Raw genomic sequence first — 26140 nt, 5'->3', positions numbered from 1 at the left:
CTCTGATACAGATCAAGCAGTTTCATCTTTCAAACTTACTGCATTTTTTCTAGCATTTCTATCACTTAAGACCTTGATTCTCAAAATAAAGGCAAGAGAAGATGAATGTGTGCATGGAAGAACTCTCAACTGGACCCACCCCCAGGTATCTGAAACTTTGCAGTTCTCAAAGTTTAATGAATGTTTATTGTGCTCAGCAGAGCAAATCTGAAAGGTCAAATGAAAACCAAAGGTATTATTCCACTGAGTTTCATCACTACCACTACTGGTATTACAAAAAAGAAAAAAAAAAAAGAAAATAATCCTTTAGTCCAGAACTTTGTGACTGATGCTGTGGTTTTGTGCTGTGTAAAACAATCTGAAGCAAACTGCTGATCAAAAGTGGCATTATCTGATTGAAGGTAAAGGGGAAAAAACCAACGTCAAACTCTCAAGCAACTACTTGAAAAATATTTGACCCTCCACCTGTAATTCTGTGTGGCCAAGAGGCTCTATCCACAACTCCTGAGAGTGTTCTTGTGCTGGGAGCTGTACCAGTCACTGCCACCCAACTGTTTCTGCTGCACAAACTGAATGGGCATGTTTGTCTGCATGTCTTTACTTGCTTCTTTCACAATGGACTTTTCAATCCTCAGTCATTGTTTTTGAGATACTTGAATTATATTTACTGGTGTGGTTAAAAACACCTGTGTTCTGTTGTAGACAATAGGGTAGAAAAATCACACAAGAGAAGTCTGTGTTTGTAAACTGTCCCCTTCTGGTAGGGCCACTGGCTACACTGTGCATTGAAAGGGACACCCTTCAGTGTAACCTGAATAGAACCTGGTATAATCTTGGCATGTTGGAGAGTTCAGTCAGCTCTGGAGATCACAGAAAACCCCATTATTGAGATGTTTACTGAAAGGGCAAATTCCTCTGTTCACAGGCTCTGCTTTCTAGTGGATTTTAGGTGCGTCTTCAAAGCTGTACAGGAGGAGTTAAAAATTCTTTCACTCTTATCTAATTCTGCTCTTGAAATTAAGGGATACTAGGTGCAAGGCAGTCATAAGTTCTCTTATTATTGCCTGCTGTTGGCATCCTCCATACCCAGGGTCTGAGGTCCTACTGCAGCGCTGTGCCCAGCATGCCCCCACATCCAGCAGGGCCCTCCCTGCTAGGGAAGACATCTCTCCTCAGCTGCACTTGCAGCTAGGACTGTGTTACATCTGCCCATCTCTCTGAGTGAATAAAAAAAGGAAGGTCCTGAAGTGTATTTTAACCTAGATGTACTCAGGTATTCATAGCCCAAGGCACTGTGAATCTGCTTTTTTTTCTAGTGAATTTTGAGTCTGTTTTAACATGTTCTTTAGCTGTCCCCTGGCCTGGATGATGGCTTCAGTGGATGTATTATCCAGTATTAGACATACACACATACCTTTTTGTTCCTTGATTTCAGCCTTTCATTATATTCCCAGTGATGTATTGGAGGAAAAGTGTGTTTTTTAAGCAAACAAACATGCTTTTGCCCTCATCAGGTAGTTGGCACACATAGGGACGGGCACAGGCACAGCTGACACACCTGCGTGCTCAGCTGGGCAATTCTAGCAGGGCTCTTCTGGGTTTCTGTGTTCCTTTAAAGATTCCAAGATACAAATATGTGCAAATAATCTGAGTGTACAAGTAGTAGGTGGCTGTGTAAGCAGGAGACAATGTACTGGGTTTTGTTTGTTCTAAGCCAAAGGCAGGAATCTGCCGTAAGCTCTTTGAGTCTGTTACTGTGGAGCCGAGTCGGGCACAGGTAGGGCCGGGATGCTGTAGGGCTGTGGAAGGGCTGTCTGTTAGTGTTAGACAAGGGTGATGGTTGCCTTCCTGTCTCACTCGTTGTGCTGTGAGCCCTGCCTAGGAAAGCTGGGATAATGAGCCATGCAGTGGAGAGGGGTGATTGATGATCCCTGGTTCTGACAGCTCGAGCGCCGACAATCCCAGGGTGCCGGATCCCGGCATTAGCGTGCTGACAGCTCAGCATTTAGGACATTATGGTAATTTATCCTGCATATGCTGTCACCTGCACTGTCAGAGTTTCTTTTTAATGATGGTATAACTATTTTGTTTGTTTGTACTGCATTCTTTTCATTTGGCTAATGTCTCCTCATTAGATTGCACCTAGTAAATGAGAGTAATTAAGTGTTTCGTATAGCTCAGATGCAATGATTAAGTTGCAGAGTTGGTGCTGATTATGTTTTGTCATTTATCTCTATTAATCGGAGAATAATCCAGATGATGAACACATGTAATTTTTTTAGCTAATGTTCAATAGATGAAATTTATAGCTTCTCAATGGAGCCAAACAATAAGTGTGTATTTATATATCAAATAGTTAGTTATTGTACTTGTATTTCTGTTAAATAAACATAAAATTAACTGTGCAACTAAGGAAAAAACCAGAACATCTATTGACTATAGAGATTTTCAATTTTTAAAAATTGGTTTGTGTATGGAAAACTACTATTCATAATTCACAGTTCAGCGACTCTCTTTATTCTGCTGTCTCAAATATCGACAGAGAGTCCTGTGGCTATATTTTTGAAGATTTTTTTCCTTGCATTTATTGTCTGTTAGTGTTAATTCTAGAATACAAATCTCGTCTCTATTAGCAAAATGTAATTTTTGAATAAATGCTTCCAAATTACTCAGTTTAAAAACAAAAAAATTATACAAGTGCATCAAATGAAGCAGCTCACAACAATTAACAATTTGTAAATATTTAATTTTCAAGCTGGAAATAGAGATTTAAAGAATAGCTCGAGCTTTTTCTTCAACACATAAAGTAGCAATAATTAATGTTGATACAAATAATAAGGGCAACTGTAGATTTCAGGAGCACCCTGAGTTGTTTGATGATATTCCTTTGTTTTCCTAGGTCTGTGAACTTCCTAGCACATCACACTGTTTTTTCTAAACATGTAACTGTAGGAAGGCATACAGCATAGCCCCATGATTGTTTGGGGTTTATACATCAAAATTCAGATTGGTTTCAAAAGTAGCAACTTTAGTGTGTCTCCAGTTAATAAACTGTTTTAAAATGTAGCACTGGCAGTTGGAATAGCAGCTGAAGGTGAGACCCTGGGCTAGTTTGAGGCTTCTGTTTAATGTGTATAAATAAATAAGCTGGACAATTTTTTAAGATATGCCTTCCACACTGCATTACTGCCCAGTACAGGAATGTTGTCTCTGTTCTGTCTGTGCCCATATGGCATCAGAAACACTGCTCTGTTGTGAGGAGTGTCACTGAATATCTTGGAGCTGCAGCCAGTAGGCCTTTGCTGCAGGAATCATTCCTTGAGTGCTGGATTTACAGTGGGATCCCATGACACGTTACAGTTTGATTTGGAACAGTTCCTCTAAATTGGACAACTGTTTCTTCCTTGATGTTTTTCACTAAAATGGCTACTGGCCCTCTCTGGGGGAATATCTCCCTGGGTAGCATTGTGCAGGGCTTCATTTTGGTTACTTGAGCTCCAGAACCACCCCTTGGGCTTTTGGGGTCTCCTGGGTGGGCTTCAGGCACTGCTCATGGCCAACCCCTTTCAGACCCAACTGCTTTCACTGCTGAGGAGCGCAAGCTGAGCTGGACGCAGAAAGCTGTGATGAGGTCGAGCATGGTGTGCAAAGACAGCTGAAAGGTGCTGAGCGGGAGAGCTCAGGGGTCTGCTGTGCATGGTCCAGCCTTACTCCAGAAATTTAAGGGCTTTTTTTCACTTTTGTGCACATTTATTAGACTACCTGAGATTTTTCCAGTATGTCTTCTAGATGAGTACACAACTATTTAAGGATTCAATTTTCATTTTTTAATGCATCGAATCATGTCATTGATACAACTGGGTAGACTTCTAGCTTGAAATATATATTAATGGGATCAAATTGTTGCTCATTAGAAACTATTTTCTTCCTATGAACATCAATTTTAGGGCATCATCATTCTTTCTAGAAAAGCAAATAATCTACTCTGTTTATGTGGGTCACTTCTAGAGTAGCTGCTTAATATCCCATGTCTGGAATTCTGTTATCTTTTCTCTTGGGTGGGTCAGGAAGGCAGTTGAAGCAGGCAGTGATGGCTGCTGGGCTTTCATTTCTTTGTGACTGGTAAATGAAACACATGCAGCCTCACCAAACTACATGACTAATGACAACCTCCAGTGGCTCCTGCAATCAAAGATTAATTTGCTTTATCAAGTTTAAAGAATAGTAGGCGATAAATCATGTCAAAAAGAAATAATCACTGGCAGGCTGATGTTCTCTTGCACAGTGGAAGACAGGTGCAATAGAGGATTCATCTGCCATAGACTGTTAATTTTGTTCTCGCACTGTTGTGTTAATTTTTATTTAGTTGATTTTTGAGCCCAACAGGATGCATTGTCAACTAATATTTTTGTCTAAAATGTATAGTACTGGTGTTTAGCTCTAAAATTAAACATGTTTATAGCCTATCACTTGGCATAAAAATATTTTCCACTTAATTCCTTTAATAATTGATGGATATATTTCATTCCCATTGGGTTTGCTGTCTTGGGCCACAGCTTAATGTGGACAGGAATAAAAATGTGCTGTACGTATCTAGTGCATACATAATATATTTCTTTTCCCTGATGTTGATTCTGTTTAGCCAGATCTCCTCTCTTGTTCTGTCTGTGAGAGAAGGCTAATGTTAGTCCTAGCAGTTACTCTGCTGCTGCAGCTGTTTTGGGTGTTGGTTTCTTTAGAGGCAGACTGGTGAAGCTGGGCAGTTCTTGATCTGCTGTGGGACTTGCTGCCATCCTGGCACAGCACGGAGCAGAATGGAGTTGTCTGTGCTTCTTGCTTATTGAAGCAGTTCAGAGACAGCATCTCTGTCTCTTTTGCAATTACTGAATACAATCATCCCAATAAAACCTGCAGTTAAAGAAATACCACTGTAGTGTGACGTGGCAGGCCATGACACTGACTGACCTGCGTTTATTGTGAATCCTGTTGCACAGAAAGCAAGGGCTGCAGCTGTTTATTTTTCAAGGAAAATACAGCTACCTTCTGCTGGCTTAGCGCTCCAGCTACACAACTGATTGTTGACCATTTTCAGTCTATATTTCAGTTAAACCATGGCCCAATAATGTATTTGGCAACAAGGTTTTCTGTGTTTAGAAGAATGCTAGTAATGGAATATTGCAGATTCTGTAAACTTCCATCCTGCCTAGCAATGGTGTGGAATTTTATAGTAATATGTGAGCCCTCTAGCGGCGTTCCCCGTACTGGAAGTGGTGCAGGGTGCAGGGATGTGCTGCGTGCCCTTGGACAGCTGGGATCGCACAGGACAGAGGAGCCTCTGCCGAGCAGGAACCCGGCTGCTGCTGTGGCTTTGGGGCAACCCAGGTACTTCCTATGAATCCTTTAATACTGACGGAGTTGCATTTTGCAAGGAGAAAAATTGTAAAACTAACCAGCTCCAGTAGCTGGCTCTTGCACATACAATAGATGGACTTATCAGGACATATCTATCCCAATTTGATTGTATTTAGATTGAAAGAGGTAACACTTACCATGCATATATTAAAAGTTACATTGTATAAAGATTAAAATATTTTTTGGAAAAACTTTTTTTTTAAATAAAAGAAAAAATTTTGCATGGAGGCTGAGCTTGACAAAAGTAGATTTGAAGTAAGCCATTAGCAATTCAGTGTAGCTGCTGGGTGTCCACAGGCTGCAGGCAGTTGTGTTAAGTGGGTTTCACTGGAGTGTTGGAGTTACCTGCCATACTCTGAATTTGTCTGCCATGAGCCTGTTGGTGCAAAGACTGAGTGGTGAGAGGAGAGTAGTGTGATGGGTTGTGTGCCATGTGCTGGCAGTAGGTCTGTCTTTTCCCTGCGCCATTTCCACCTTTGTACCTCTGTGCTGGGCCCTGGCACTCAGACACAGACTGCTGCTGATTACTTAGTCCTGCTGAAAGTGCTGCAAGAAATAAAGCAGGGATGTACACTGCAAGTCCAGCTGCATAAAAAATGGCCTCCCTCTCTTTAATTTTCTTTAATTTTATTCTTAGTAATGCAGACTTCTGAAGTGATAAAGCAATACTGCTCCGATTGCTTTGGGCCATTCCACTGGTGCTAGAAAGCTGAAAATATGGGTTAATCCTCCAGTAAAGTCTGGCTACTTGTCAATCTGCTTCAAAGTGGCGGGGGGGGAGAAACCACTTTTTACTTATTTGTGTGTATCTTCAATTACTAAAAAATTCATATTGACCTTGTTTTCTGGCTCCTAATCTTTAGTGTAAAAGTATAACACATAAATTAGTGATTAAAATAATTCTCAGAGCAAAAACTTAAATAAGATTTAAATTTGAGTTAACGTTAGTGATTTAAATTTAAAACTTTTAACAGTTAAACCAGAACTACCTTAACAGTGAGTGTTATAAGAAGCAGTAAGTGTATCACTGAGCCAGGCTATGTCTCCTCAGCCCTGAGCAGAGATCAGCTCCCTTCACCCGCTGGGAATGCTCTGTCCCAGCAGCCCCACACACTGCTCCTTGTCTCTGTGCTGCTGGCTCATTTAAAAACCCTTGAGATGTTGAGGTAAGAAATGCCTATAAAGCCATCTTAAATTACATTGTGATGTTGATGGAAGGAGGAGGGAGTGCCTAGAAATGGTTCTTAAAAGGCATAGTTCTCTCCTAGCTGAAATCACACATGCTGTAACTGCAGAGTGTGGCATGAGACTGTTGTTCATTCCCACCACTTCATATACCAGAGCTTGGTATCTTTTCTTACTCTGGGGTTTAGAGTGCAATGCAAACTGGGATTGGAGATCATCAGCCTGGAACTGAGATCATTACAGTTACTCCTGTTTTACTGTGATGTTACTCATACATAAGTCTTGGCTCATTCTTAATACGGCGGTGGTTCTGGGAATAGATTTGGGGAGCGAGATGAGAAGAGTCTGTATTTGTTTATTTGGGGCCAAAAATACAAATATCCCCCTCTCTATGTTAAACTATAATTCTAGAGCTGAATTAAGACATTTCATAAAGTTCTTTCAACAGTCCTTAAGAATACAAATCATCATAGCAGCACTTTCACCCTGGAAAAAATCTGTAGCTGTCTTCAAGTTGATAACAGATAAGTGAAGATAGGTAATAAATAATAGTATGGAAACTCTTCTTGTTTGAACATGCTTTGCCAAAAGCACTGAATATGAAGTTGGGTGAGAAAAAGGAGAAGCATTCTCTCAGTATTACTGAGATAGTTTATGATGACTTAGTGGAACACCTTGCAGCCTACTGTTGCTTTTATTCACAGCTGTTTGAAAGCTGTTACAGTGCCTTTTCTTTCACACAACAAAGTCAAGAGCTAATTCATCGTTAATTGTTAAATGTTCCAGGAGCCACTTGGCTTCCTTAGCTTGTGTGTAATGTCTTCAAAACTGGTGGAGTCACAACCTTAATATTTAAAGCAGTATAACTTGGGTTCGTCTGTGGAGTGCTTGATCCTAGGAAGGGCTGGGATTTTTTCGCTTATGAAAAATATGCATTTTGGTTAAAACAAAACCGCAAATAAATATTTTATCCAGAGCATCTGGTTCAGGTTTGTGTTAGACTTTCTGTGTCTACCAGGGTGTGATTTTCATACCTAATTGGATTAGTAGAAGGCAGAAGAGCTAGCGCATGTCTGTGCACCTGCCCAGGAAGGAGCAGTGATAAGTGGTCTCACCCAGGCAGTGCGCAGGCTGGGGCAGTGGAGACTGTTATCTTGTCTATAACCGTTTTCCATATCCTGAAATCAAATTTGCAGAACAAACAGCATTTGGGCTATGCTTCATATTTCATTAGGTACGTGCATCCTCTCGAAATTATTTTTATCAGGCTATGTAGAGATCTTTCTGACATTTGCTTTTGTTTGCTTATAGAGTAATCAAAAAATGTTAGTAATGGATCTGTTTCACATACACAAATATATTTTTAAAGTACACTTTTAGACTTAAATGTGCTTTTGTTTAACATCAGAGGAAGGCAATCTGTACTCTTCCACTTGCCCTTCTTCTGGGCAAGGAGGGGCAAAAAACCCCCAGTATTTCAGTGTTCTGTTTCACATAAGTTTCATCTGTATCATTGTTGTTGGAAGAGCTGGTATTTGGCATCAGTTTGGATCAAAAGAACTGCAGTTAGGAAGGCCATGAGGAAGGTTCCATATTATTTCTCCAGAGCATTCTCACTACTGACGAGTTGTTTCTTGAGGCATGTAGCTCTATTGAGAAAGATGTCTTCTGGGAACAAAAGTTTTATTTCTGAAGCAGGGTTTTATATCAATTTAAGTATTAAATGATTTGTATAGATATCATCTACACAATGATGTGGCTTATTGCAAGATATGTAGAAACTTTGGTATGTCAATATAAAATATAAAAGTCAATATAAAATCCTAGTATTCTAGATTGTGTAAGAATATGCAGAGAAACAGATGATTTAAGTAACTTTAATAGAATAGACAATTCTTGAATGAGCTCTTAGCAGCACAAGTCCATTCTAGTTTATGCATTTTCTTTAATAACCAATTTCATTCTAATCTGCTGAATAACAGTAACATTTAGATTGTTATATAGATTTTAACATAATTTTATCATAATTTTAACATTTAACATCTCAATATGTGTGCTGTTTGAGCTAAAAAATTAGTTTTGCGATATCCCATAAGATAGGGGTGAGTCAGCAGCTGATGGCACATCCACCTTTCCAGCTTGCTCTGCTTCTGAGGTGCTTCAGATCCCTTAACTGTTGAGAGAAGGTGTGTCTGATAGTGTTGTGGTAGTTTTTGTCAGCTTTGCATAGATGTCATTATTGTGTTTGCTTAAGATGTCAGCAGAATGAACCAAAATACTCTGTGTGTTATTAAAGACCATTGCTATCATCATACTGTAACTAGATGACAGTACATGAAGGCCTGGGGTGACGTGCAGATGATGTGCCCACTCTGCCAGTCCTGCAGGAGCCATCAGTGTGTGGAGGACACTGGGGCCTTTGGGGCACCTGGGGCTGCCTATGGCCTCTGTGACATGAGCCTTTGCTGTATTCACTCCTGTGTGCCTCATCCAGGTGTGGGATGAGATGACTATTATTTATGTTGTCCGACATTTTTCTCTCTTAGCTTGGATGTGTTTCTCCAGCCAGAGACAAGGCCGTGTGTTTTTCTGTGAACGACTTCAAGGTGTCACCCTTTTGTTTCTGCCTTTAACCTCGGAGGCTGCAGTCTCAAACTTCCCATGTGTTACTGAGAATAATCATTGATCAAGTTTCTTGACCAATTTTGATTGATTGGTTTCATTAGTTTTTATTACTTCTGTAAGGCTTTTGATAAATACTCACGTAACTATAATTCTGCTCCCTGCTGGTGATCCAGAGTTGGATCTATTGCTGTGTTATCTGTACAGCATATTTGTGTTTGGAATTCCTTGACTTATAGTATGCTCTGTCAAATTTTGACTATATTTTTGGTTGTTTAATTTCAGCAAAAGGGTAATATTGACAAGTGGCTCTTCAAAATACACCTCTCAAATACTTTTTTGTGTTCATAGGATAGACCAGGTTGTTCCTTTCTTCCTAAGATCTTGCTTGATTTCAGTGTCCTGTGTTTTATCTTAAATTCTTGAGTGAAATTAGGAGTTGACAAATTTTCAGTGTCTGAGTATCACTATGTGTTTTTATATTTAAAAATGTCTGTAACTCCTCTTGAACCAAACTGTTGTTTCTAAGGGTCTTACTAAATTCTCTTGCCACTCTGCAGCACTTTGTATGCATCCTGTTCCTCAAAGGACCCTCCTGGTACAGACACACCAGGCTTCATTCACTCTTTATTCTCTACCATCTTAAAATAGCACCTGTATTTTCATCCCCACAAGTAGACAGAACAACCTGAATTAGGAGACTACAGGCTCTGCTTTTTTGGTTGTCCTAGCCACCTGGTTTGTTAAACCTCTTTTTTTTTCTGCTTTAGATAAGGAACATCTTTGTCTTGGTATTTTAGCCACTGGTGCAAAATACAAGAAAACATATATTATCAAAGTAAACCTTTGGTTACCATAGGGAAAGGTAGCCATAGGATTAAAGGAGAGGAAAAGGGTCTGAAAACTATTTTCCCTCTCATTTTGCATCAAGCAGTGCTCAGTCAGAGTGAAAGATGTGCCCCACAGCATCTCCATTCAGAGTGATGGATGGTGGGGGGTGCTGGGCTGGGGCAGGAATTCGCAGTCCTGCCGTGTCCTCCTGACATGGCAGGGGTGTTATCTTCAAAGGGAGCAGCAGCATCTTGAACATTTTTATGAGTAGGGAGTTAAGGTTTGTTTTCATGCTCAATTAAAGAGCTGCCATTTTGGAACTACAGAGGAAAAGTTGTGTGAGCAAAGCAAAACCAAAGCTGCAGAAACTGTAAAAATCGCTGCAAGTGGAGGAAACTAATATTACAAGTACACATCTGAAATTTAGATGCATGATGATATAGAGACAATTAAAAAGAATGTAATGCTTAGTTTAATGATTTATGAGACAATCAAATTGTAAGGAACAAATGTATGAAAATAGTTGAGCACATCAGCCTGAAAATAAAGTGGATAGAAAGGCAAAGAGTGCTTTGTGCCATCAGCTGTGAGGGTTGGGCTGGCCATGGAGCAAAAATATTTAAGAGCAGTTCAGTGAGCTTAATAGATATGTCTAATTTAAAGGTTTTCTTGGAGAGATGCATAAGACTGCAGGGGTTTTTGTTTTAAATCTGTTTTAACAAAAAAATGCTTTCCCAAAGCTCTGATGCTTACTTTAATTAAAAATACAAATCGTGGTTTGCATGGTATGTGCTGGAGAGTTATGGGTTTATATTACAGTAATATGTTGCAATTATTATTGAAAACCTTATTTAATTTTTAGGTTCAGGTGTAAATCAGTGTTATCATGCAATAAGTGAAAAATGCTGCTCACTTTTTTTCCTGAAGGTAGCTTGAAGGGCATTAATTAAAGATGTGATTTATTTTAAAAATACTTTTCACCTGAACTGCTGAGGCAAATTTTATGTTTAGTTATGTAAATCTGTAGGAATGCCTTAAAAAGTTATCTTTTGTTTAATCTCACATGTCGCTCCTGGTTCATACTCGGTTGTTTAATAAAGGGTCAGATTTTATTTACGTGGTTAAATAGAACATAAATGTAGACACTTCACACGATGTACCATGTAAATGTAAGCCTTTGTAGTTACAAGTTTTTGTAGCTGGAGAATTGTTTTAAAAGGCATGTAATTTATTAGCTATCAGTAGCTGCTTTATTGCCTTGCCGCGCTGCAGTAATAAATAAAAGAAAGTGAGCTGATTTTACAAATGGCACACAAGGTGCACATTTTGTGAAAAAAGTCTTTTTTTAAAGAATTGGCATTAAATCCTTTTTTGTGATGACAAAGAGGCTAAGAGTGCAAACTGTATTTTCTGTTTATCGAAAACAGAGTCTCTTTTTCTCGAGGGCATTTTTTCCTATGATCATCAAGGGATTTCAAAAGCAATAAAGTGTGGAATCATTGTTCGACTTGAACAGTATTAAAACTTAGGTTTTAATTTCAGTGAAGTAATAAGATTTGAACCTGTCTCACATTACAGCACTGTAAGGCATTTAGCAATTGTATTTTAAAGGAGGTTTTTAAAATGCAGTTCACTTGAAAGCTAACTGTCTGTTGAGTAATTAATAGTTTCTCTTCAGCACAGGCTGTTGTGAATCATACTAAGAAATCTCGGTTTTGTTAATAGCAATTTAGGATAATTGTACGGATGTTAATTCCTAATTAGTTTAAACCTACAATCTTTTTTACCCCTTTCTGAGATGGATTTTCAAATGAAGACAAAAAAATAGAGGCTGAGGGTTTCAGCATAATTTTCCCCTTAGAATTAAAAAGAAAGTATCCATTTTTATCTGTAAATTTCAGGAAACTCTGTTTCTGGGTTAGCAGCGTATGTCAGCTTGCCTCTAGGCAGTGGTGAAGTATTTAATCTGTAACCATACTTCATAGCATTCATGCAATTTCTTTTCCAGAATTGCATGTTGAAGATAATTCTGCAGAGCTTCTCTTTTCTGTACTGACACAGGGAACTTACTGGGCTCAGTTTGGCACAGATATTCTCTAGATTCAAACTGTAAGTATTTCTTCGGGTTGGTATCTGGGCTGATGAGAGCGCAGCAATACCTGTGCCCTGCAGCTGGAGATGAGCATGTATAATTTTGGAGGAGGGAAAGTTTGGACACAGGTGAATGTTCCAGGCAGCCGTCGGTGTTAGTGCCGGAGCGCTGAGCTATGACCTTCTGTGATGATTTTGAACAGTAACTGCCTCCATTAGCCATAAGGTTTGTTTCTTTATTTTAGTAGATGGCCTAGATTGTAAATATTAGAGAATCTAAAATAAATCAACATATTATCCTAAGGATACAAAACGTAAGAGCTATTTGTGGCTGGGAACCCTTGACAGATAGTTTGGATGAGGCAGATGATTGCCCGCCTCTCGTATCTGGCTCCCATTGCCGTGCCTGCAGGCAGTGTGGTGTTATAGTTGTATATTGATGTCAGGGTTACTACTGAGTGGCTAGCAATGACAGATGTCTATAATTACAGGCAATGCTGCCAGTATTTCAGAGGAGCCGGCCTATGTTGAACAATTATCTTATTTCTGGCTTGCCAAAGAAGGTTGTTCAAATTGCTGGTATTAGCTGTGGTGGCTGTAACACCTCTCCTTATGCCCTGGGATAAATGTGCAAAAGCGCTCTCATGTACAACCCCGGTGCAAAACCTCTTCAAAATACGTGATCCTGCTAAATTTCATGTGCTTGAGGCTTGATCTGGAGGTGTGGAACACCTGCAGTGATGTCAGTCAGTACAGTGAAATAGTTTTGGATAGAGAAATTTTAGAGCTGTGCAAAGTAGCCCTGATTTTTATTACTTGTTATTAAATGCCAAACTAATGTTGATGCTTTAGCAATGAGATTAATTGCACATCAGTATGCTGAGTGGGCCACTCATTTAGATACAATTAAGCATCTGAATAAAATTTAGCTGAACACTTGTAATAGTTACAGGGGCAAGTCAGTGTTGATTACTGCTATTGAAGTACCTGTAATATTGTATCTTTTGGAGTGTTCTGACTGGCACAACTCTACTCTTGTAATGTGTACAGTAGTGCTTCATTTCAATCATGAGAGGATTCTAAAGCAGCATTTTGACTTCCTGTTAAGCAAATACTTGACTGCATACATGGCTCAAATTTCTGCAGTGCAGTGTGTAGCTCTGATGCAAAGTGCGGCCCAGCACTGTGCTTCGAAAGCTAAAAATCTTCTGCAAGATGTTCAAAAAGCAACAGCTGTTAATAGTATTTTCAGTTTCCACTATAGTATTTGTTCTTTAAGCCCTGAAGGTAAACAGAGACTGTTGAATTAAAACTCTCTAACAGTGCTTTACAAAAATGAAAGTCTAAACAAGACTTTTAAAGCTAAGCACCCTTTTAAATAATGGCTACCTGAAAACCTAGCAGATAAACCCATTTCTTTTTTTTTTTCTTTTCTGCTTTTTCCAGAGAATGCTTCTCATGCTGCATCGGTAATAAGAGCAGATAGTTCATAGTAAGACTCCTGTATAAATTAAACAGAACTGTAAATCTTTCTTTCAAGATTTATGGAAAACAGGGGTTAGGAAAGGAATAAATAAATAAATAAGTAAATAAAAGCTGAGAGAAAGTCATTGAAATAGAGATCAATTTCCATGTAAGAGAAGGTTTAATGCTGGCACCTCATGGGCATTTTATGGAGCAGGAAGCGGGGAGTTAATCAGTCGGGCACCCCAGGCTCCTCTGAGTTCTCTTGCTCAGTTGAGCTAACAGGGAAGGACTGGGGAAGAGGGCCTGGCAAACAGCCTTTGTGGGAACTGTTAATGCCTCTTACTGTCTGAGCTTGTGATGACAGAGTATTTCAACAGACTAGGAGGGAAATAACATCCATAACAATGACTGAGCCACACAGCAGATCTACCCTTTCCCATACAACGGAACACTTAGTTGTAATAATAATACCCTAATTTTTAAATGTTACTTTATAGTAGGTCTCTTTCAATTGAGGATGCCTTTATGCAATATTTTACTTAAACTAGGTTTATAGGTAAGACAATAAATAGTGTATCATTTGTGTAATTGGTGTGGGTCCTCTGGTTGCTTACAGACACACCTATGTGGATGGGAGAGTAGCCTACATACAAAGTAGCTCAAAGCCCACCTTAATCTTCAGAGATCCTGTCTGAATCAACTGAGATGTTTCCTTATGGCCTGTTTTGGAGAGTTTTTTTCAGTTAGGGAGTTTACTCTAAAACAACACATTACCTCATTCTCTTGGCTTAGGCTCTAAGTTAAGGGTATTTTGGGATCTCATCTTTTTAAGAGAAGCTGGTCGGGAGTGGAAGTGACCAAGGTTTTCCTCTGCTAAGGAGAGGAGAGAAAAGCCAAGGCTTTTGAAGCCCTCAATTGGATCAGAAGATGAATGATCTGGCCTTGATAGTCTGATTAGGGAATTCAGTTCCATTTTCTGAAACCGTCTGTGGAAGCTGTGTTGTAATGGAGCTTTTAAGTGCTGAAAATTCAAAATACCTGAATGTGATTTAAAAAGCGGGGGAAATTACAAAATGTGTTGTGGCACTTGACACTGAGAACAACACTTATAACTAGCATGGAGGTTCAGTGGGTGCTGCCCAGGGGTGTTAGTCAGAGAGGTGCGATGGCAGAACCCTGTGGCAGTCGCCCCTGCACTGCCTGGATTCCCAAAAAGACCGTGGGGTGGAGGGGCTTCCCCTCGACATGCTACATGTGCTTCAGCTCTGTCAGGCTGGGGTAAATGTGGTGAAGGTCTGATTTTGCCCTCAGTGTTGATGACAAAATACTTTAATGTTTCAGGGATAGTTCTCTGCAGCGAGGCCTGAAGAGCTTCAAGGAAGTTATAATAACTTTAGCATTTACACTGTGCCTACGGGTAATAACTGTACTGTAATTTTCTGAAGATTCATTATCCAAAATCTTTATTCATTATAATAGCCCTTATGAAACATACAGAAATCAACATTTTCTTGTGTATTCTTATTTGCACAGTATGAGAGATTCATTGCTCTGTTTTAATTTGTTTCATGGGGTGCGTTTGAGTACATTCCATACAGTGTTGTTATTGAATTTCTGTGACTGTCATTACAGAGCCATACAACCTTTAGGAACTCATATTCTGAGCTTCCCAGTTCTGTAATCTGCTTCACATTTAAGAATTGACATAATTAGCTTCTTCAGAGTTATAATGATAGTTCCAAAAAGAGAAGACCTGAAAAGGCAAAGCAAAGTTAAGCATATCTAAGGCCAAAGAGTAGGGAAGACAGGGAAATAAAGTTCTGGTGTGGTTACTGAATTATTTCTGTTCTCTTGGTCTGTATTTACGTGCAAGTACTTTGCTTTATAGAACATTGTTTCCACAATTTTATTTCCTTATCCTTTTGGAAAGCAGCAGGAACAGTTCAAGGAGTTGGAAAGTACATGGTTATCTAACTTGAACAAGTGATAAGTGGTTGCCCAGGGAGACTGTGGCTGCCCTATCCCTGGAAGTGTCCAAGGCCAGGTTGGACGGGGCTTGGAGCAACCTGAGATAGTGGAAGGTGTCCCTGCCCATGGCAGGGGGTGGAACAAGATGAGCTTTAAGGTCCCTTCCAAACCAAACCTTTTTGTGATTCTAAGAAACTTGCTAGATCATAAAAAGTTCTCTGGCACCAGCGCTTGTGAACCTGCTGTCTTCCTTCAGCATCCTGACTCCACTGAGGTGGTTATAACAGTACAAAGAGAAAAAACAAGGATCACTGGATCCTTTGCTTTCAAACTTGGTTCAGTATACTTGACATTGTTACTGATTATTATTGAAGGTATTTTGCTGGTCTGTTCTTCCCCTTCACTGCCATGACCATCACTGTCACCTCTGAACACAGCAGTGCCACCTGGGCCTGGAGTGCAGTGGTGGGACCAGCTCCAGCTTGCTTGGGGGACCCCGAATATGTACCTGTGCCTGTGAAGCTCCTGGAACATCGTAGCCTAAGATTGCCTCTTCTGTGGATGTTTCCCTGATGTTCATAGCTGTGTGAGGAGGAGGTGGGGATGGTGGGCTGATGATGTTAGCTGACATTTTTGGCCATACCGTGGCTTGGTCACATAGCACTGTATTGATACAGGAATTTTTTTGGAAGTTGTAAAACTTGCAGTTGTAAGGATTCGGGACTAATTGTGTCATAGTTTTCCAGGAGTCTTGAACCAGTTGTCTCCTACTGGAAATCAGTTCCCTGCTCCTTACTGGAAGTGTCTGGAGGGCAGTAAGAACATAAGCCTTGGGCTTTTCCTTGCTGGAAGAAGGAAGGAGGAGTGTGAAGGGTGGAGCCCCAGTGACCTGTGGCTGAGTGCCACAGCCCTCTGCTGCCCTTACCTCTGTGGCTCCATGTGGGACCTAAGCTGACGATGAGATCACTTCCACGTGTGATTCCACAGCCTTTTCTGACTCCTTTCATCAGGGTTTTTCTCCGCCTTTTGAGTATGTAGCAAGGCCTTTGTTGTTGAAGTGTGTTTTATTATTATATGTCCAAAATGCTTTATCATTAATTTTTCATAGCACTTAAAAGTCCAGGGGCATTGCATTGCTGTGGTTGGGGGGTGTTTACTTTTCTATTTTTACATGCTAAGAGCGTGTGTGGGTTTGAAAATTATTTTGAAGAAGGTGTTTAAAGGATCACATTTATTTCAGCTTAAAATTTGTCACACTACAGAACGGTGTAGTTTTTATTGCTAGTGCTGTATTCATGCTGACTTAGAATGACCCTGTCACACGTGAAAACAAATCAGATTGTTGCTGTTAATGAGCTTTTCAATTTACTATTCAGTGGATCAGATAAGTGGATTTAAGAGGTAATGATCCTGCTTAGCACTCAGGCTTGGCTGTCAGATCCTAGTAGTGTGGGAAATCCCCAGGGACAAAAGCGTTGACACAGTTCTTGATGGGATAATGGGAATCAAAGCTAATGGATGATAAAAGGAGTAGTAAGAGTTACAAGGATAATTGTGGATTAAAGCACTGCTCTTTGTCAACACTGACTGCTGTTTTAGTATTTTATTTGTTAAACTCTGATGTGGGGAGAGCCTGGTTTGGCAGCAGAGCACAATGCTGAGAGACGGGCTGGCTCCCGCTCCCTTCTCGCACCGGCAGGAAAGGGGGCTTGGAACAGACAGGGGTGGCTGCTGATGGCTTTGCAATCCTTGCTGTCACTTTTCCTCTTGTCATTATATCAAACACAGAAATTCTTAAACACTGCTAAAATTGCAGCTGGTGTAGCATTTCAGCAGTGCACTATTTAGGGAGTGGGGTTTTTTTACATTGGAAGATTTTTCTAATATATTTTAATATATTATTGTTGCTCTGTTTAATTACTGTAAACAATAACTTCACATTTATAGTTTGAATGCAGTAATTTGCAAAGTTTAAAGGATTGTATTATATATTATTTCTTTTATATTGTGATTGTCCTTTCACTGCTGATTTTGTCACCATAAATTACATTCATACAATTATAAAAGGATAAATTAGCTTACAAATTAAGTTATCTTTCATCTTGGTGGAGTTTCTGGTTAGAGCTGTAAGTTTGTTTACTTGTGCCTTTAGTATGCTGGAATTTAAAGTCTTTGGAACATGAAAATACGATATTTTTTGTTGTTACTGTTATTGTTGTTAATATTATTATTAACTTCCTCAGAGGCAGAACACTGGTGGAATTGGTGTCTAAGCCGAGTGACAGAGTTACATCACTACCAGAAAGGAGCCTGGTAGGAGCAGGTGTGGGTGCGGTGGCAGGAGTGGCGAGTGCAGCGGAGTTGGTGGGGCTGTGGGATGTCAGGGCCGGGAGCTGGCAGTAGATGGCACCAGGCTTTCACCGCTGGGAGCTGCGCCCGAGCTGTGCTGGGGGCTCTCACTGGCACCTCGCTGCTGCTGGACTCGATCACGTCATAGGGGAGAATTACATGTAGCTCGTAATATTGGGGTTAGTGTCACTAAAGGTTAGAATGGCTGAAATGACACCCCCTGAGTGCTCAGCCTGAGCACATGACAGGGTCTGAGCACAGGGTGTGCTGAGCTGGCAGGGTTTGTAAGCAGTATTCTATATGTCGCCTTTCTGTTTCTGGAGTAGATTTAACCCAGTGAAATGTTTTTATCCAAACTAAATGCGAGGCTACTAAAACTACCAGGAAATTTTATGAAGATTGCACAGTGCATTTGTAACTGCATCCTGACCACAGCTGGGTCTGGCAGGCAGGGTGCTGGGAGAACCCTGCTGGAAATAGATGTCTTGAATCTGAAATGACGGGAAGAAGTACACAACTGCAAGTTATTTGGCTCCCAAAGCTTTTGTTCTCCATTCAAGAATGGAGAACAAATGTCTGAATTCAGAGTACCAAATTTACAATGTCTGAAGAGTACCGAATTTACCAGATTTTATGACAGGCGGTGCAAGAACTTGGAAGCTCAAGAACAGTGTTGAATCGCATCCCACTGAGTACAGACCAACATAAGGATGTTTATTCCATCCCTTTGCAATTTTTTTATCATAAACCAGGTTTTTTGAATGGAGACTATTGTTCTGTGAACAACAAGATGAGGTTAATGTGAAAATTCACATCTCCTTTCTGGGAAGAAATGTATGCAAGGGCAAGTAAAAGCCTCAGTCCCCAGATCACGGGACACCGTCAGGGAGTGGATGAGCCCTCTCTTACAGTGCTCCAGCTGGGTTGGATGGACAGGCGCTTCTGCCTGTACTTTTCTCCTGCAACCGAAAATGTTGGTACTAGTAAATATCTATAATATGTTATTGTTGAAATGTTTGTTTCCAGGTCTATGCCCAAATGTCAGAAGCCTTGGGAATAATAGGTGACAACCATTTATGGAAGCATTTATGACAAAAATGTAAGTTTGTGCTTGGGTTCTATTCTGTACGTATTTTCTTTTGTCTTTAACTTTTACATAAAATCCACATTTTATTTTGTTGTTAAGTTTGCTCTTTGCTAGAAAAATATTTTCTGTGAATTTGAACTATTTGAAGTAAGGGATAACTATTTTCAGAAGGACTCGTATCTTATTTTCTGAAGGTCCTGCAGGCCTCTAAATGAACAGTTGCAGCTCAATATTTCCCCCACAGTGCCTGTGTCCCTTCTCAAAATGGCATATGGGACAGTGGAGCTGAGATGTCACAGACATACTGTCTGATGAGAGCAGTCCCCATACCTCCCACCTCCCATTCCTGCACCCTCAGGTGTCCATGGAATTGCCTGTAAAGCTTCATGGCAATTAGAAGTGGGGAACTGACCAAGTTAAACTAATCTTTCTTTGTTTTGAGGAGGCTTCTTTGGATTTTTTTTATTCAAGATCTGGCAAAATTTGTTGTCTTAAAAATACAGATTCACAAAGGAGGCCTCATATTGAAGGAGACAAGAGGGGTTAGCATCATCTGCCTTCACATCTCCGGTATTTGGCAGAATAAGATGGTATGTTATTGTGGCAGATAAGTGTTTCAATACTCTCTCTTAAAAATATTCCTAGAAAATTACACTGGAGAACCTACCTTTTTCTTGTGCCTCTGCTGCAGCTGCCTTCCTTGGCTACCAGCAGCATTACCAGGATTTTGTCTTTTATTATGTATGGCCTTCACGAGATTTGCTACTTTCTCCTAGCACAAAAAGAGTTTTGTCTAAACTCAGTTTTGCTTTTCAAGCAAAACAAAATGATCCCTCTAAAAAACTGTGGATATACATTAAAAAAATCTTGGAGTCCCCAGGAGATGATGAGGTCTGTGTGTGCCTGGAGAAAGAGAAACAAGTATCTTACCTCTTCATTCTACAGTGAGGAAGATACTGCATCCTGTCATTTATTTCCTGTCCTCTAAATCTGACTTACAGGACCTTTAAATACTTTAGTAGACATTTGCCTTACTGGAGGAAGCTCTCTGCTGGTGTCACCAGGTTGGCCATGACCTGTTTAGATGGTATTGAACATGACTTGTCTTTGCTACTGTGGCTGCCAACCTTGAGAAATAGTAGCAATTAAAACAAGGTAATTTTCTAATATGACTTAACTTTTCTGTGGAAAACAAGGCATAAAAGCTTTGCTTCCTCAAAACCAGAAGCTGAGTGTTATGTCTTGCCTTAGAATAACAAGAGCACCCATACAACCTTGACATTTATCTGGAGTATGCTTTGAAGACAGGTAAATGGAGGGCAATGGATGGAAAAATATTGATGGTTTCTGGAAGTAGCTCATGCCGTGGTGTGAGGGGGCAAGGCTGCAGTGAAACTTGAACAACTGTGGAAAAAGGAGGAAGAGGGCTGTACTTTGGATAACAGAAACATCAGGGATAACAGATGCATCAGTTTGCTTCTCTTTCTACTTGTTGCTGCCATTGAGAGGAAATCTCTGTTATGTTTGCCAATTGAAGAAATAACATATCCTCTAACAAGTTGTATGAGCAGTCCTACGCGTGTTTAGATTGGAGAAGGCTGTGTTTGCAAATTACTGTGAATTAACAAAAAATATAGGTTTTTAGTGTTATAAAATTTAGTGTTAATAGGTTTGAGTGTTACATGGAAGATTTTAAAAGAAAACAAGGTACGTAAAAAGCAAAAATCAGTGCTGTAGTTTTATTTTCTCTTTCCTCCTGGCTTACTGTATTTTCCTAAAACCATGATTCGTTCATGACTAGATTGAAGATCATTTGATTTGACAGAATGGATGTTACAGCTTGAAATGGACACCAGTCAGTGGCTGAAAGAGGTGGCTGTGAATCTGCTGGAGAAACACAGTCGTGTTTGTGTCAATTAAAATAAATGAGCTTCTTCCCAGTGGTAGCATGCCAGGTGGAAAATCCGGGTGTGAAATCATAACATATTGATATGTAATCCAAACCTGACAGTCTGATGGGGCAATCCAGTATGGTAGCATTCCTGGTGCTTTGTTACTGAGAACATTCTGAGCACATTTGTACCAGCAGCAAGCAGGATCCCTGACTGTGAGCCCGTTCACCTGCTTCTCCTGTGCATGGAGTCACTGTAACCATGGGGATTTGAGAAAGCCACTAGTCTACTGTTCTGTCTTACCTTACAGATCCAGTTTTTCTTTGAGTAGGTGAAATTTATAAGATGTTATTCCTTAACAATAGGTTAAAAGGAAGCCCTAGGGAATTCTTAGTGTGCACTTTGTTGAGTGGCGTTATTCCCATGTAGTAACTTCACAGCATTTGAGACCGTCTAGTTCCTGCTTTGTTAATGCCAAGGGTTATGTGAGATAGAGGAGTTACACTTGACAGAGTATTCTTGCCTGACTAATGGCATCCAGTCTTTCAAATCCCAAAGTGTTGGAGAAAGTACCTTATGGTAGCCTGCCATTAGCACTGTGGGATGATCAAAAGACATTGTCAGGTTATTTCCTTCCACTTTGCTATTAAAGGCTCCAGTGCAGGATACATGCAGGAAGCATTTTGTACCCGGTGTGAGGAGTAAACATAGCAAATGAGTTCATGGTAGTGAAACAAGTCGTAGTCTTCCAGGACATATTAATTATTTTTTGTTTTGCTACTACTGATTTAACCTCTTCTTGTGTTGCCTTAAGAATTGGGAGCAAAAAAACTCCAAGCAAATTTAGTATAGAGATAAGATATAGAGCAGGTCTTTACTGAAGGCCTCCAGGCCACTGGAGTACGAAAGGGCACGCACACCCTGTGTCCAGGGGTTCCACAATTTATGTCCGATCCGAGAACTGCCCGCCCCCGGATCTGCCCCCAGGCACGCCTCCCTGGAGATTGAGTCGGAGATTCTAGGACCCCTTTCTTCCTCATCTTCCTCTTCTTCACAGCACATAGTGTGTTTGGAGCTTCTCCAAGGTTCCAGGCTTGAAGGTTGCTTTGACTATGATAGTATCTTGTTGTTCAGGCCTGGAGTGCAAATGTTCTTAAACAGAATGAAGGCCTGCCTTGAAAGGGGTCTAAACAATTCTAAAGAATTTGGAAAATTCTATATGAAATGGGGAAATAGGGTTTAGTGAGTGTTCAACTACTATTCTAAAGTGTGAGAGACTATATAATTATGCTAAAAATCTACATTTACTACACAGCTACTTCTAAAATCTACAAAAAGCTAAAAATCCTAAAAATTCAAAGGGTATCACTTGTGATTACTTACTGGTTGACACAAGGAGTTTCTAATTTCTTAAAGTCTAGTGTGAGCTCAGTAATGTTTAGGCATTTTGTCATGTAGTTTTAATCTGTTCTTTGAAATTCATTAGTGGCAGCTTTGCAGTGGAGGATTATTGGTCAAACTCAGTGAATTCTTTAATTAACAGAAAACAATTTGAAATACTTGTGTCATTGCTACCAGTAGCTGCAGTAGCCACTGTTCAGTTAATGAATTAAAGACTGTGTGGAATAGATATTCTTCAACATACAGAAATATTTTGAGACTTGTCAGTATAATAGGTGTATTTTTGACCTTCAGACTGTAGTTCCAAGTACTACTGTCACATCAGATCCTAGACCATTTATATACCTTTCCACTGGGAATTAATAGATGTGCCTTTTACGGAATTCCTGTTAAACTGTTTTTGAGGAGACATAGTTTTATGTAGCCAGAATATCCAATATGCCTGTATTTCCATCACAGTCTTACCAGAAATTTTGCAGGATGGTTCTTTTAGCATGTGGTGTTTGCGTGCTCTGGCCACCACCTTATGGGAGATGTGGTGGGAGGGGAAAGGCCAACTCAAAGAATAGCTACCCTCAAGCTGAATTTTCTAATCTGCTTGTCATCTAAAGTGCTCCTAGCTGTGTTACAAAAACAAGGCTCATCTATTTGCACCACATAAGGAAGAGATTTTCAAAGTCTTTTCAGGGGATTTGGGGGCCCATTTTTCTCGCACTGGGAATTGGAATTTTCTTCCAATGGGAATTGGCTAGCCCAGCAGCTATGAAGCAGCTGTGAAAGCTTTGAAATTTTTTGTTTGAAATGTGTGATTTTTTTCCATCTTTCATCACACAAAAAACAAAAACAACCACTTCACCAAACATGGTTCTTTATGGCAGTTGTCATCTTTTCTGGCTGGTAGCAACTTACCTTTTGCAACTGCTTCTTTGGCTCAGTCCCAGATCTGTGCATCGGAGGCGCAGCAGCCTGTGCATGTGCAGGGAGTGCAGTGTTCCCAGAATTCCTTGGCTGTACTGTGGCCTGTTGTCACCTCTCAGAGGAGGGCTTCAGGGCCTCCTGGAAAGAGGATGGATGAATTCTTTAGGCACTTAAAAATGGCCTGTAAGCCACATTTGAGACCTTGGCATGCAATGATAAATGGAGAAGGTACCCACCGTCCATGTGACCAGAGGGATTCCCCCTCTTTGCACACAGTGTATCCCCACTCTCCAGTGCTCCCTTTGCTGTGCTGACTGGGCTTTGCTTTTGCTTTTCTCCCCTGCATCCCTGATCCTAAATTTTTCATTTTTAAATTGCACTGCATCAGTTTTTCAGTTCTTTCTTTGAGGCTGAGCATTCCACTGCTGTGCTTCACCCACATCAGTTCCCATCCACTGCTGCCAAGGGACTGTCCTGTGCTGGGCACCAGCAGAGCTGCAAACTGTGTCCCAGCAGTGTCATACAGTCCTTGTGTCTGAAGAGGTGAGTCTCTGAATTGTAAACTGGGGATTAGACAGGAAATTAAGGACAGTAGAAGGGTTTTGAGGGGCAAAAAAGTTGTTAATTGGATATAGGAGGCTGGAAGTGGATATCTTTGCCTTGATTCTTTACCTGGCTGAATACACTAATGACTTGGAATGTGCAAGGATTTTTGATTTTTCTGTGGATTATATGGTAACCTTTTTCCCAGAGAATTATGAATTGGAGTATACGATCATTTTACGTCTTCCCCTTCTAGATGTTAGGTTAAAATACACAGCCTCTTAAAATAATACTTTTAAGTGCCTATACTGAGGGCAGAGGTGTTTGGTGTGCTGAAGGGACCGCGTCACCGTGACACAGTCTCAGAGTAAGCTGGGCAGCTGATTTGGTGCAGCTTTTGGAAGCTTGGGGTTTATTCTTTTCTTCTTACTAAAGGCAAACTAAAAGCAAATATTTGAATTCTTAATGCTGTTCCTTTTAGATTTTTCAATTTCTCGTAACTTTTCAACATGGAGCAGAGTTACTGTTGCTCTTTTGGGTTTGTATGTTTGTGTACATACATTTGGGTTTGTATGTTGTATGTATTTTGATACTGTTACTGTTACCAAAATTGGAAATATGCTACCATTTTTATTCCCACTTTTTTTGTACTTCAGTGCTCATCTCACATAGATGTTTTGGCAAATTTGGCATTGGTGTAGCTATTGATGAAGCTCTTGTGTTCTGTGACTCATCTGAAACTTCATGGTTGGTTCCTCTGTTTCATTTAGTTCATCTTTTAAACCACTAAACCACTTGAGCAAGAAGGAGACAGGGACACTGGTACTTGGATTTCAGTGCTGTCTTGCCATGATTTCTCCGAAGGCTGTAAATTTTTCTCCTCTTTCATTCCTTGGCTTCTCTTCCTTACATACCGGAAAACTGCTTTTTGTGTTATGAGATTCCTCTCTAGATCTTTAGAAATTTTCTCAGATACTTATGAAGTTTTGTGAATGTTTCTTAAAATACTACATTTTATGTGTCTTTCATCTTGCCTGATATTAGCAAGGCAGAAACAGAGATGGGAATTGCTATGATTGCCTCTGTTCACTCACGAGTACTTTCTAGCTTTTATGTTATTGCTCCATCTTTCAGCATCCAAATACAACCATGAACTGAAAGAACAGATGTACGTGAAAGTACCCTGAATGTTGGATGAAGAGGCTTTCTTACACAGTTTTAATTTTCTCTTCAATCAGTCACTGTGGCTTCTTATTTTTCTTTAAATGTCTTGTAACTGACTTCTGAAGGACAAAGATTTTACTCTTTTGCAAAATAGCCTTTTTATTATTTTCATATTGATGTCAAATCTGGGTAGTTCAAATTCCTTTTTATTGCTTTGTATGGTATATACTTGTTAAGGATTTAGTGCAACTATAAACATCTCCAGAACTCCCCATAGTAGGGATAAACTGTGAATTATGGACTTGTTAGAATGGGCTATTTCTTTAAGGCAATCTGAACTTCTGTAGCTATTCATAGAGATTGTATAAAATAAATCAATATTTGTCTGTAAATTTAAATTGAAGAATTGCTTTGGTAATTGCACTGTTATTTGCTTTTTCCTGAGTAAATAATACTAAACAGTTAGATGCTTTAAACTGCATTCTTAAGTTTATAACTTCCTGAAAAAGAACCTTGGTTTATGTGTTGTATACATTCCTTAGTCCATGAATATGTAAAATCAATAATCAATGCTGATTTTAAGGCATCTTTGCTTCAGGTTCTCTATTCCCCAGACTGAAATCCTACTGCATCCCAGTGGTACATAGCTGGTACTGATGACACCTCTTACATCATTGTCTGTCATCAATAGATCTGACAGCTTAAAGTCAGAATCACTGTGCATTTTCTACAGACATGGAAACTGAGACATACAAAGCTGAGTGGACTTATCTGACTGGCAGTTTGAGGTACACCCTCACTGCCCAGGGCACAGTATGAAATGGAGCAGAGCTCAAGGAGTGTCTGGACAGCACTGTCAGGCACAGGGTGGGATTGTTGGGGTGTTCTGTGCAGGGCCAGGAGTTGGACTTCAATGATCCTTGTGGGTCCTTTCCAACTCAGTATGTTCTGTGATTCTGTGGTCAGGAATAGGTGCCAGGGCTTCCAAGCCAGGAAATCATGCTACCTTTCTGTTTGAATGGGCTAGTATCCAAAGGGAGGGAGCAGAGGGTGGAGCAGGCTCTGCTCGGGGGGCCCAGCAATGGCCCAAGAGGAACGGGCAGGAACTGATGCCTGGGAAGTTGCAGCTGGACAGGAGGAAGAACTTCTTTGCTGGGCAGTGACCCAGCCCTGGAGAGAGAGCAGAGAGGGTGTGGAGTCTCCTGACTGG

The 26140-nt window shown here is 40.2% G+C and overlaps 1 long non-coding RNA gene across 4 annotated transcripts in view; it reads left to right on the top strand.

Annotated features, from left to right (window-relative positions):
- The window catches only part of LOC113989356, a 105828-nt gene that overhangs the window by 56859 nt on the left and 22829 nt on the right, over window positions 1-26140 (top strand). The window contains exons 2-3 of one of the 4 annotated variants that reach the window (XR_005565563.1): window positions 18952-19024; window positions 19516-19602. The exons of the other annotated variants lie outside the window; for them this stretch is intronic. This is a non-coding gene — a long non-coding RNA (uncharacterized LOC113989356). The remainder of the gene's footprint in view (window positions 1-18951; window positions 19025-19515; window positions 19603-26140) is intronic. 4 annotated transcript variants of the gene reach the window in all.

The sequence above is a fragment of the Pipra filicauda genome, unplaced genomic scaffold (genome assembly GCF_003945595.2).
Source record: "Pipra filicauda isolate LSUMZ 115617 unplaced genomic scaffold, ASM394559v2 scaffold498_size1627759_pilon, whole genome shotgun sequence".
Classification (NCBI taxonomy): domain Eukaryota; kingdom Metazoa; phylum Chordata; class Aves; order Passeriformes; family Pipridae; genus Pipra; species Pipra filicauda.
The sequence above is the reverse complement of the archived record's forward strand: the minus strand, read 5'-3'. Positions and strand labels throughout refer to the sequence as shown.